The following is a 12,228-nucleotide window of genomic DNA, read 5'->3' as shown; positions in this document are numbered from 1 at the left end:
CTTTGATTTTTTCAGTGATCTCTTGGTTATTTAGTAACGTATTGTTTAGCCTCCATGTGTTTGTGTTTTTTAAGTTTTTTTTCCATGTAATTCATTTCTAATCTCATAACATTGTGGTCAGAAAACATGTGTGATATAATTTCAGTTTTCTTAAATCTACTGAGGCTTGATCTGTGACCCGAGATGTGATCTATCCTGGAGAATGTTCCGTGCGCACTAGAGAAGAAAGTGTAATCTGCTGTTTTTGGATGGAATGTCCTATAAATATCAATTAAATCTATCTGGTCTATTGTGTCATTTAAAGCTTCTGTTTCCTTATTTATTTTCATTTTGGATGATCTGTCCATTGGTGTAAGTGAGGTGTTAATGTCCCCCACTATTATTGTGTTACTGTCGATTTCCTCTTTTATAGCTTTTAACAGTTGCCTTATGTATTGAGGTGCCCCTATGTTGGGTGCATATATATATATATAATTATATCTTCTTCTTGGACATATCCCTTGATCATTATGTAGTGTCCCTCCTTGTCTCTTTTAATATTCTTGATTTTAAAGTCTACTTTATCTGATATGAGTATAGCTACTCCAGCTTTCTTTTGATTTCCATTTGCATGGAATATCTTTTTCCATCCCTTCACTTTCAGTCTATATATGTCCCTAGGCCTGAAGTGGGTCTCTTGTAGACCACATATATATGGGTCTTGTTTTTGTATCCATTCAGCAAGCCTGTGTCTTTTGGTTGGAGCATTTAATCCATTCACGTTTAAGGTAATTATCGATATGTATGTTCCTATGACCATTTTCTTAATTGTTTTGGGTTTGTTTTTGTAGGTCCTTTTCTTCTCTTGTGTTTCTCATTTAGAGAAGTTCCTTTAGCATTTGTTCTAGAGCTGGTTTTGTGGTGCTGAATTCTCTTACCTTTTGCTTGTCTGTAAGGCTTTTAATTTCTCCATTGAATCTGAATGAGATCCTTGCCGGGTAGAGTAATCTTGGTTGTAGGTTCTTCCCTTTCATCACTTTAAGTATATCATGCCACTCCTTTCTGGCTTGTAGAGTTTCTGCTGCGAAATCAGCTGTTAACCTTATGGGAGTTCCCTTGTATGTTATTTGTCGTTTTTCCCTTGCTGCTTTCAATAATTTTTCTTTGTCTTTAATTTTTGCCAATTTGATTACTATGTGTCTCGGCATGTTTCTCCTTGGGTTTATCCTGTATGGGACTCGCTGTGCTTCCTGGACTTGGGTGGCTATTTCCTTTCCCATGTTTGGGGAGTTTTTGAGTATAATCTCTTCAAATATTTTCTCGGGTCCTTTCTCTCTCTCTTCTCCTTCTGGGACCCCTATAATGCGAATGTTGTTGCATTTAATGTTGTCCCAGAGGTCTCTTAGGCTGTCTTCATTTCTTTTCATTCTTTTTTCTTTAGTCTGTTCCGCTGCAGTGAATTCCACCGTTCTATCTTCCAGGTCACTTATCCGTTCTTCTGCCTCAGTTATTCTGCTGTTGATTCCTTCTAGTGTAGTTTTCACTTCAGTTACTGTATTGTTCATCTCTGTTTGTTTGTTCTTTAATTCTTCTAGGTCTTTGTTAAACTTTTCTTGCTACTTGTCGATCTTTTCCTCCATTCTTTTTCCGAGGTCCTGGATCATCTTCACTATCATTATTCTGAATTCTTTTTCTGGAAGGTTGCCTATCTCCACTTCATTTAGTTGTTTTTCTGGGGTTTTATCTTGTTCCTTCGTCTGGTATATAGTCCTCTGCCTTTTCATCTTTTCTGTCTTTCTGTGAATGTGGTTTTTGTTCCACAGGCTGCAGGATTGTAGTTTTTCTTGCTTTTGCTGTCTGCCCTCTGGTGGTTGAGACTATCTAAGAGGCTTGTGTAAGTTTCCTGATGGGAGGGAATGGTGGTGGGTCGAGCTGACTGTTTTTCTGGTGGGCAGAGCTCAGTAAAACTTTAATCCACTTGACTGTTGATGGGTGGGGCTGGGTTCCCTCCCTGTTGGTTGTTTGGCCTGAGGCAACCCAACACTGGAGCTTACCTGGGCTCTTTGGTGCGGCTAATGATAAACTCTGGCAGGGCTCACGCCAAGGAGTACTTCCCAGAACTTCTGCTGCCAGTGTCCTTGTCCCCAAGGTGAAACAGAGCCAGCCCCCACCTCTGCAGGAGACCCTCCAACACTAGCAGGTCGGTCTGGTTCAGTCTCCCCTGAGGTCACTGATCCTTCCCCTGCATCCCGATGCACACATTACTGTGTGTGTGCCCTCCAAGATTGGAGTCTCTGTTTCCCCCAATCCTGTCAAAGTCCTGCAATCAATTCCCACTAGGCTTCAAAGTCTGAGTCTCTAAGAATTCCTCTTCCCGTTGCCGGACCCCCAGGTTGGGAAGCCTGACGTGGGGCTCAGAACCTTCACTCCAGTGGGTGGACTTCTGTGGTATAAGTGTTCTCCAGTCTGTGAGTCACCCACCCACCAGTTATGGGATTTGATTTTACTGTGATTGCGCCCCTCCTACCGTCTCACTGTGGCTTCTCCTTTGTCTTTGGATGTGGGGTATCTTTTTTGGTGAGTTCCAGTGTCTTCCTGTCGATGATTGTCCAGCAGCTAGTTGTGATTCTGGTGTTCTCACAAGAGGGAGTGAGAGCAAATCCTTCTACTCTGCCATCTTGGTTCCTCTTTATGTAATCTTTTTTGCTTAGTTTTGTGAAATCTGTTTCTCTTAGACTTTTTAAAATTTCTTACCCATTTTTGCTGTATGCTTTAAAGTTATCAGAAACCTGTACTTCTCATTTTCCATGAATCTTCCTGAAGATGAAGAAGCTGATGCCTTGCAAAACATAACTGTCTATGAATGGCAACCGGCTTAAAAACGCAAGGTTAGAGATATAATTACAATGTTTTTTACAAAGGAGCTTAAAATGTTGTCTTTCACAACATCTTGGTTAAGATAACACCTAGAATTATGACAACATATCAGGGCATATCAGATTTTAAGAATTTCATATAAATTTTGGAATATCTATATTAATGACGTTTACTTATATAACCTAAAGTTCATGTCCAATCAGTTGACAATGTTTCCCAAGTAATTTGAACATACCAAATAAGCCTAATTAGTTTAACATTCCTCTCTGATATGTCTCAGGCTTCCTTTGAAGCAAGCACATCTCAGAGTTACCTGGAGGTTAAAAGAAATTTAGTTAGAATTTGATATTTGGAAAGTTTGTTAAATATATCAGAAAGGTTTTAAAACACATGAGGTCACTGTGAAATATTACTTATTCACTTAACTAAAGGCTTTAAGAAAGTTTTCCAAAAAAAATTACTTAAAGGCACAGAAACTCACACAATCTCTTATCAAAAGCAACACTCCAAGAAAACTTTCTTCTCTTAACAGAGAGAAAATTAAACTCCAGTCTTGTCCCAGCTTACTTTTAACAAGAAAATCTGCTTACTAAATTGAATTAAATCTAAATTTGGTCAATTCTATCCATGCACAAAACTTTTGTCTTAGGATTCCTTTTCCACAAAACTTCCATCACTTTCTGTATCTAAATAGTTTGTCCCTTATTTTTCCCATCTAGAGACAACAGGCTCTAAGACAAAATTACTTTTCCCTTAATGAAATGTAATTCCATCCTTTATACCTCCTTTTTTACAACACACATCTTACTTTCCTACTGTATACGGAAATGTATTTCTTTATTATTTCCAGTAGCCTTAGCTACATGTTTAGGATAGAATCCTCAACTCTTAAAATCTTAGTTTCCAGTGAAAACTAAGAAATAGGCACTAATGAACTGTCCTCTACATTAGCATTCAATAGATTGGCAAACATAAATACCAATAATAATTTCTAAAAATATGTGCTTTCTTATAGAGAATATCTAAGGGTGGCACCAAATATATTCATCTATAGTTCTGAACACTTTTAGTTTTTCCATATAAAGAAGCCAATGTCAGGTAATTAATATTTCAATATTTCTTTTTTGGTAGGGAATGACCTAGTTATTAAACTTCCATCATTTAACTCAATTTGGCATAACTCTAAGATTTCAATTTACCAAATATCTGGAGTGATTATGTTCAAGGACACATGTCTAAAACATGATTATTTCTAAACAATTCACCCAAAAGCTCTTGCCTCATTTGCATTCAATTTACTTATAAGAATTTTATCACAATAATTTAATTTTCTTGCTGACAAATTTGCAACAGATATAACAAGATCTTGTTTGTTATTTCTATTAAAACCAAGTATAATAAAAGTAGTATACTTAATGTTCATGACTCTAAAGACGTGTTTACATTAATTAGATCAGCAAACTTAAACTAACCTTAATACCAGATATCAACTTAATATTGAATAATTCCCAGTGCACATGAACCTGAAAGCCATTTTGCCTAGCTACTTTTATATTTAATTTGTAAGTGCTTGCTTACTTTTAAGTCAGTTAAGTAGAGCTCTTTATAGATTCAATTTTGATAATATTTTCCAGAGGTAGAGATATTTCATATGTATAATGTGTTCACAGACATATAAACAGACAAAACTAGAGCTCTCATAGGTTCACTTGAAAAAACTCAGTTATGGTACTTCCCTGGTGGTGCAGTGGTTAAGAATCCACCTGCCCATTCAGGGGACATGGGTTCGAGCCCTGGTCCAGGAATATCCCACATGCTGCAGGGCAACTAAACCCATGCACCACAACTACTGAGCCTGCGCTCTAGAGCCCGCGAGCCACAACTACTGAAGGCTGCACACCTAGAGCCCGTGCTCTGCAACAAGAGAAGCCACCACAATGAGAAGCCCACGCACCACAATGAAGAGTAGTCCACACTTGCTGCAACTAGAGAAAGCCAGCGTGCAGCAACGAAGACCCAACACAGCCAAAAATAAATACATTTAAAAAATAAAAATTAAAAAATAAATTTAAAAAACTCAGTTATGAATCAGGTATTACAATATACACTTACTAGTTTACAAAGGAATAAACGTTGCTCGCTCAGATGACAAAGGCTTTACTATTTGTCCTTGACAAACCCTTAGAAGGCTTATGAACTAAACTTTGGCTGATGGAGCCTTCAGTCCCAAGGATCACACATTGATTATATAAGTTCCTAAGAGCCCAGGTAGATCATCTACATCTCAAAGGCACAGGAAGGGTAAAAACAACTTCTCCCAGAAAGGCCCTTCTCTAAGGATCAGAATTTAAAGAGTTATTTTTCCAAGCTAGATTTTTCTAATTGCATATACAAGAAAAGGAATCTGTTTTGGAGTTTCAAAAGAGTTTCATCTTAACCAGTTTTTCTCTAAAATCTAAAGAGTATTGTGGCCACACAATGTTATAATAAAATACCATCTTTCTCTTAGTCTCTTAGTCTCATAACAAAAATCTTTCCCATTTCAAAAAACAAAAGATAGACACAAAACACAAATTCACAAACCTGACTGGTCACAAACCCAAATTCTCCTCAAGCCTGTGAAGAGACCAGTTTAGAATCTCACTTTTTCTGCTCCTTTAAAGAATTGACACTCTATGGCAGGGAGGACTGACGCTCATCAAGGTCAAAGGGCAGCAAGCTGCCACAGAACAGGAAAGAGAGATTGGCTGGTGCTAGCTCCAGCAGATTTACCCAGACCTAGAGCCCATCAGCTCTTAAAGTTGCAAGTTTCATGTCTATCAACCTGAAGTAAAAAGGCAGCTGGTGTCAGGCAGGAAAGAGACCAGGAGAGTCCTCTAAAAAATAGGCTTAGTCAGCTTCTGAGACCTCCCCAGAAATTTCCCCACGAAGCCAAGCTAGCCATGAGCAGCTGACTCATCACTACTGTCCTGGTGCATTGCTGTGGCTGGTGGCCTTACTCCAGGAAGCCCAGAGGACCAAAATATCATGAGAGTTCAGCTCCGCATTGGATGCCAAAAAATCTGTTACCAAATCCAATCCACCTGCTCGCCACTCAAATCAATACACAAGAGAGAGATGTTGGTAGAAAGGAAAGCTGCTTTTCATCAGAATGCCAGCAATCTGGTTAGATGGTGGACTCAGTGTCCCCCAAAACCCATCTCCAAAGATTGTGCTTGACCATGAAAGTTTTTAAAGGGAAAAAGGGTGTAATCTCAGTTAATCACTGAGATAGGGGGTCAGAATGGTCACCATCCCCCACTGTACACAGGCTTGTCTGCAGGCTTATAGACTTCTTGTGGTTTTTCTTTAGATGCTATCTTGTTCACACAGCTTTTTCACAAGATTACTGAAGGGAAAGCCAGGGAAGAGATTTGGTCATCTGTTAATTACTTATTCTTCATTTCTACTTCTTTGATCTATGAAAAGAGCCAACAGATTAGGCAAGGTATTATGTGATCAAAAGATTTGAAAGGTGTGCTAGGGCTGGAGATGCGTAGAATATGGAGGTGCTTTGTTTAAGGTTAGTGACAGGACAAGAGGTGTCTCCTGCAGAGAGCTCTTTCCTGCCAAAAGCTGCTTACGGTATGCCTGGGTCTTGGACAAACTGAAAGCTGAACATGAGTATGTTATCACCATTGACATCTCCCTGTGGGAATGCGAGAACAGCAAGTACTATGTGACCATCATTGATGCCCCAGGACACAGAGACTTTGTCAAAAACATGATTTCAGGCACATCCCAGGCTGACTGTGCTGTCCTGATTGTTGCTGCTGGTGTTGTGAATTTGAAGCAGGTATCTCCAAGAATATGCCCTTCTGGCTAACACTCTGGGTGTGAAAGAACTAATTGTTGGAGTTAACAAAATGGATTCCACTGGTCACCTTACAGCCAGAAGAGATACAAGAAAATTATTAAGGAATTTAGCACCTACATTAAGAAAATTGGCTACAACTGTGACACAGTAGAATTTGTGCCAATTTCTGGCTGGAATGATGAGAATATGCTGGAGCCAAGTGCTAGCATGCCTTGGTTCAAGGGATGGAAAGTCACCCGTAAAGATGGCAATGCCAGTGGAACCAACCACACTGCTTGAAGCTCTGGATTGCATTTTGCCACCAACTTGTCCAACTGACAAGTCCTTGCATCTGCCCCTCCAGGATGTCTACAAAATTGGTGTTATTGGTACTGTCCCTTTGGGTCGAGTGGAGACTTGTGTTCTCAAACGTGGCATGGTGGTCACCTTTGCTCCAGTCATTGTTACAACTGAAGTAAAGTCTGTTGAAATGCACCATTAAGTTTTGAGTAAAGCCCTTCCTGGGGACAATGTGGGCTTCAATGTCAAGAGCATGTCTGTCAAATATGTTTGTCATGGCAATGTGGCTTGTGACAGCAAAAATGACCCACCAGTGGAAACATCTGGCTTCACAGCTTAAGTGATTATCTTGAACCATCCAGGCCAAATCAGCATTGGATATTCACCTGTGCTGGACTGTCACACAACTCACATTGCTTACAAGTTTGCTGAGCTGAAAGAGAAGATTGATTATCATTCTGGAAAAAAAAGCTGGAAGATGTCCCCAAATTCTTGAAATCTGGTGATGTTGCCATTGTTGATATGCTTGTTGGCAAGCCCATGTGTGTTGTGAACCTCTATGACTATCCTTGGTCGTTTTGCTGTTCATGACATGAGATAGACAGTAACTGTGGATGTCATCAAAGAGGCAGACAAGAAGGCAGCTGGAGTTGACAAGGCACCAGGTCTGCCCAGAAAGTTCAGAAAGCTAAATGAGTATTATCCCCAATACCCGCTTTTTTTTTTAAATTAAAATATAGTTGAATTACAATTTTGCATTAGTTTCAGGCATACAGTCAATTGATTCAGATAAATATATATGCCATACAGTAGTCCTTGTTGGTTATCTACTTTATATATAATAGTGTGTACATCTTAATCCCCCACTCGTAATTTATACCTGTCCCCCCATCCCCTTTAGTAACCTTAAGTTTTTCTGTGTCTGTGGGTCTATTTTTGTTTTGTATATAATTTGTATCTTTTTTAAAGAGTTTTAAAATATAAGTGATATTATATGATATTTGTCTTTGCCTGGCTTACTTCACTTAGTATGATAAGCTCTAGATCCATTCATGTTGCTGAAAATGGCATTATTTCATTCTTTTTTATGGCCAAGTAATATTTCATTGTATGTATATACACCACATCTTCTTTGTTCATTCATCTATTGATGTACATTTAGGTTGATTCCATGTCTTGGCTATTGTAAATAGTGCTGCTATGAACATTGGGGTGCATGTATCTTTTTCAATTATGGTTTTCTCCAAATACATGACCAGGACTGCAGGATCACATGGTAGTTTTATTTATAGTTTTAAAGATTCTCCATATTGTTCTCCATAGTGGCTGCACCAATTTACACACCCACCAACAGTGTAGGAGGGTTCCTTTCTCTCCACACCCTCTCCAGCATTTGTTATTTGCAGACATTTTAATAATGGAAATTCTGACTGGTGTGAGGTGATACCTCATTGTAGTTTTGATTTGCATTTCTCTAATAATCAGCCATGCTGAGAATCTTTTCATGTGCCTTTTGGAATCTGTATGTTTTCTTTGAAGAGATATCTTCATAGATCTTTTGCCCATTTTTGATGAGGTTGTTTGCTTTTTGATACTGAGTTGTATGAGCTGTTTGTATATTTTGGAGATTAATCCCTTGTCAGTCACATCAATTGCAAATATTTTCTGCCATTCTGTATGTTGTCTTTTCATTTGTTTACAGTTTCCATTGCTGTGTAAAAGCTTTTACGTTTAATTAGTCCCCATTTCTTTATTTTTGTTTTCTTTCATTACTCTAGGAGAAAGATCCAAGAAGATACTCCAGCAATTTTTGTCAAAGGGTGTTCTGCCTTTGTTTTCCGCTAGGAGTTTTACAGTAACTGGTCTTATATTTAGGTCTTTAATCCATTTTGAGTCTATTTTTGTATATGGTGTTAGAGGATGTTCTAATTTCATTCTTTTACATCTAGCAGTTCTGTTTTCCCAGTACCACTTATTGAAGAGACTGTCTTTTCTCCATTGTATATGCTTCCCTTTTTTGTTGTATATTAATTGACCATAGGTGCATGGGTTTATTTCTGGGCCTTCCTCTTCCATTGATCTATATGTCTGTTTTTGTGCCAGTACCATACTGTTTTGATTACTGTAGCTTTGTAGTATAGCCTGAAATCAGGGAGCCTGATTCCTCCAGCTCAGTTTTTCTTTCTCAAGATTGCTTTGGCTATTTGGAGTCTTTTTGTGTCTCCATACAAATTTTTTCTTCTAGTTCTGTGTAAAATGCCATTGGTAGTTTGATAGGGATTGCAATGAATATGTAGATTGCTTTGGGTAGTATAGTCATTTTGACAATACTGATTCCTCCAGTTCAATAGCATGCTATATTTCTAACTGTGTTGTATTCAATTTTTTTATCAGCATCTTAGTTTTTGGAGTACAGGTTTTTTCCTCCTTAGGTGTGATTATTCCTAGGTATTTTATTGGTTTTGATGTGATGGTAAATGAGATCGTTTCCTTAATTTCTCTTTCTGATCTTTCATTGTTAGTGTATAGAAATACAACAGATTTCTGTGTATTAATTTTTCTATCCTGAAACTTTACCAAATTCATTGATGAGCTCTAGTAGTTTTCTGGTAGCATCTTTAGGATTTTCTATGTATCGTATCATATTATCTGCAAACAGTGACAGTTTTACTTCTTCCTTTCCAATTTGGGTTCCTTTTATTTCTTTTTCTTCTCTGATTGCTGTGGCTAGGACTTACAAAACTACGTTGAATAAAAGTGGCAAGAGCCGGCATCCTTGTCTTATTCCGGATTTTAGAGGCAATGCTTTCAGCTTTTCACCACTGAGTATGATGTTAGCTGTGGGTTTGTCATATATGGCCTTTATTATGTTAAGGAAGCTTCCCTCTATGCCCACTTTCTGGAGAGTTTTTATCATAAATGTGTGTTAAATTTTGTCAAAAACTTTTTCTGCATCTACTGAGATGATTATATGGTTTTTATTCTTCAATTTGTTAATGTGGTATATTACACTGATTGATTTTCAGATACTGAAAAATCCTTGCATCACTGGGATAAATCCCTCTCAATCATGGTGTATGATCCTTTTAATGTATTGTTGGATTTGGTTTGCTAGTATTTGTTGAGGATGTTTGCATTTATATTCATCAGGGATATTGGCCTGTAATTTTCTTTTTTTGTGGTATCTTTGTCCAGTTTTAGTATCAGGGTGATGGTGGCCTCATAGAATGAGTTTGGAAGTCTTCCTTCCTCTGCAATTCTTTGGAATAGTTTCAGAAGGATAGGCATAACCTTTTCTCTAAATATTTGGTAGAATTCACTTGTGAAGCCATCTGGTCCTGAACTTTTGTTTGTTGGGAGTTTTTAAATCACAGATTCAATTTCAGTACTTGTAATTGGTCTGTTCATATTCTCTATTTCATCCTGTTTCAGTCTTGGGAGACTGTACCTTTCTAAGAATGTGTCCATTTCTTCTAGGTTGTCCATTTTATTGGCATATAGTTAGTTGCTTGTTGTAGTCTCTTATGATCCTTTGTATTTCTGTGTTGTCAGTTGTAATTTCTCCTTTTTCATTTCTAATTTTATTCATTTGAATCCTCTCCCTTTTCTTGTTGATGAGTCTGGCTAAAGATTTATCCATTTTGTTTCTCTTTCAAAGAACCAGCTTTTAGTTTCATTGATGTTTGCTTTTTTCTTTGTTTCTATTTCATTTATTTCTGCTCTGATCTTTATGATTTCCTCCTACTAACTTTGGGTTTTGTTTGTTCTTCTTTCTATAGTCACTTTATGTGTAAGGTTAGGTTGTTTGAGACTTTTCTTGTTTCCTGAGGTAAGATTGTATTGCTGTAAACTTCCCTCTTAGAACTGCTTTTGCTGCCTCCCAAAGATTTTGGATCAACACGTTTTTGTTTTTATTTGTTTCTAGCTTTTTCTGAATTTTCTCTTTGATTTCTTCAGTGATCCACTGGTTCTTCAGTAGAATATTATTTAGCCTCCACGTGTTTGTATTTTTTTCTTGTAGTTGATTTCTAACCTCATAGTGTTGTGGTCAGAAACGATGCTTGATATGATTCCAGTTTTCTTAAATTTACCAAGGCTTGCTTTGTGGCCCAACATGTGATCTATCCTGGAGAAGTTCCATGTGCACTTGAAAAGAATGTTTATTCTGCTGCTTTCAGATGGAATGCTCAATAATTATCAGTTAAGTCCATCTGGTCTACTGTGTCATTTAAGGCCTGAGTTTCCTTATTGATATTCAGTCTGGATGTTCTGTCCATTGATGTAAGTGGGGTGTTAAAGTCCCCCACTATAATTGCCTTACTGTCAATTTCTCCTTTTATGTCTGGTAACATTTGCCTTATATATTAAGGTGCTCCTATGTTGGGTGCATATATATTTACAATCGTTAGGTCGTCTTCTTGGATTGATCCCTTGATCATTATGTAGTGTCCTTCTTTGTCTCTTGTAACAGTTTTTATTTTAAAGTCTATTTTGTCTAAGTATTGCTACTCCAGCTTTCTTTTGATTTCCATTTGCTTAGAATATCATTTTCTATCCCCTCGCCTTCAGTCTGTATACGTCTCTAGATCTTAAGTGGGTCTCTTGTAGGCAGTATAAGTACAGGTCGTGTTTTTCTATCCAGTCAGCCAGTCTGCCTTTTGGTTGGAGCATTTAATCTGTTTACATTTAAGGTCATTATCAATATGTATTTTTTTTTTTTTAGGGATCATTGAAAGGAATGTTAATATATCAAATTAGATTTTTTAAAATCACGTCATCAATTTTATACCCATCAGTATATACATATCAATCCCAATTGTCCAATTCAGCACACCACCATCCCCATCGCACCACAGTTTTCCCCCCTTGGTGTCCATACGTTTGTTCTCTACATCTGTGTGTGAATGTCTGCCCTGCAAACCGGTTCATCTGTACCATTTTTCTAGGTTCCACATACATGTGTTAATATACGATATTTGTTTTTCTCTTTCTGACTTACTTCACGCTGTATGGCAGTCTCTAGATCCATCCAAGTCTCAACAAATGACTCAATTTCGTTCCTTTTTATGGCTGAGTAATATTCCATTGTATATATGTACGACAACTTCTTTATCCATTCGTCTGTCAGTGGGCATTTAGGTTGCTTCCATGACCTATCTATTGTAAATAGTGCTGCAATGAACATTGGGGTGCACGTGTCTTTTTGAATTACAGTTTTCTCTGGGTATATGCCCAGT

At 37.7% G+C, this 12,228-nt stretch overlaps 1 pseudogene; it reads left to right on the top strand.

Annotated features, from left to right (window-relative positions):
* Positions 1-7,687, top strand: part of LOC137777416 (elongation factor 1-alpha 1-like) — a 64,806-nt pseudogene extending 57,119 nt beyond the window's left edge.
* The last annotated feature ends 4,541 nt before the right edge of the window (positions 7,688-12,228 follow it).

The sequence above is a fragment of the Eschrichtius robustus genome, chromosome 15 (assembly GCF_028021215.1).
Source record: "Eschrichtius robustus isolate mEscRob2 chromosome 15, mEscRob2.pri, whole genome shotgun sequence".
NCBI classification, from domain to species: domain Eukaryota; kingdom Metazoa; phylum Chordata; class Mammalia; order Artiodactyla; family Eschrichtiidae; genus Eschrichtius; species Eschrichtius robustus.
Note: the sequence above shows the minus strand (reverse complement) of the source record. Positions and strands in the feature narration are given on the sequence as shown.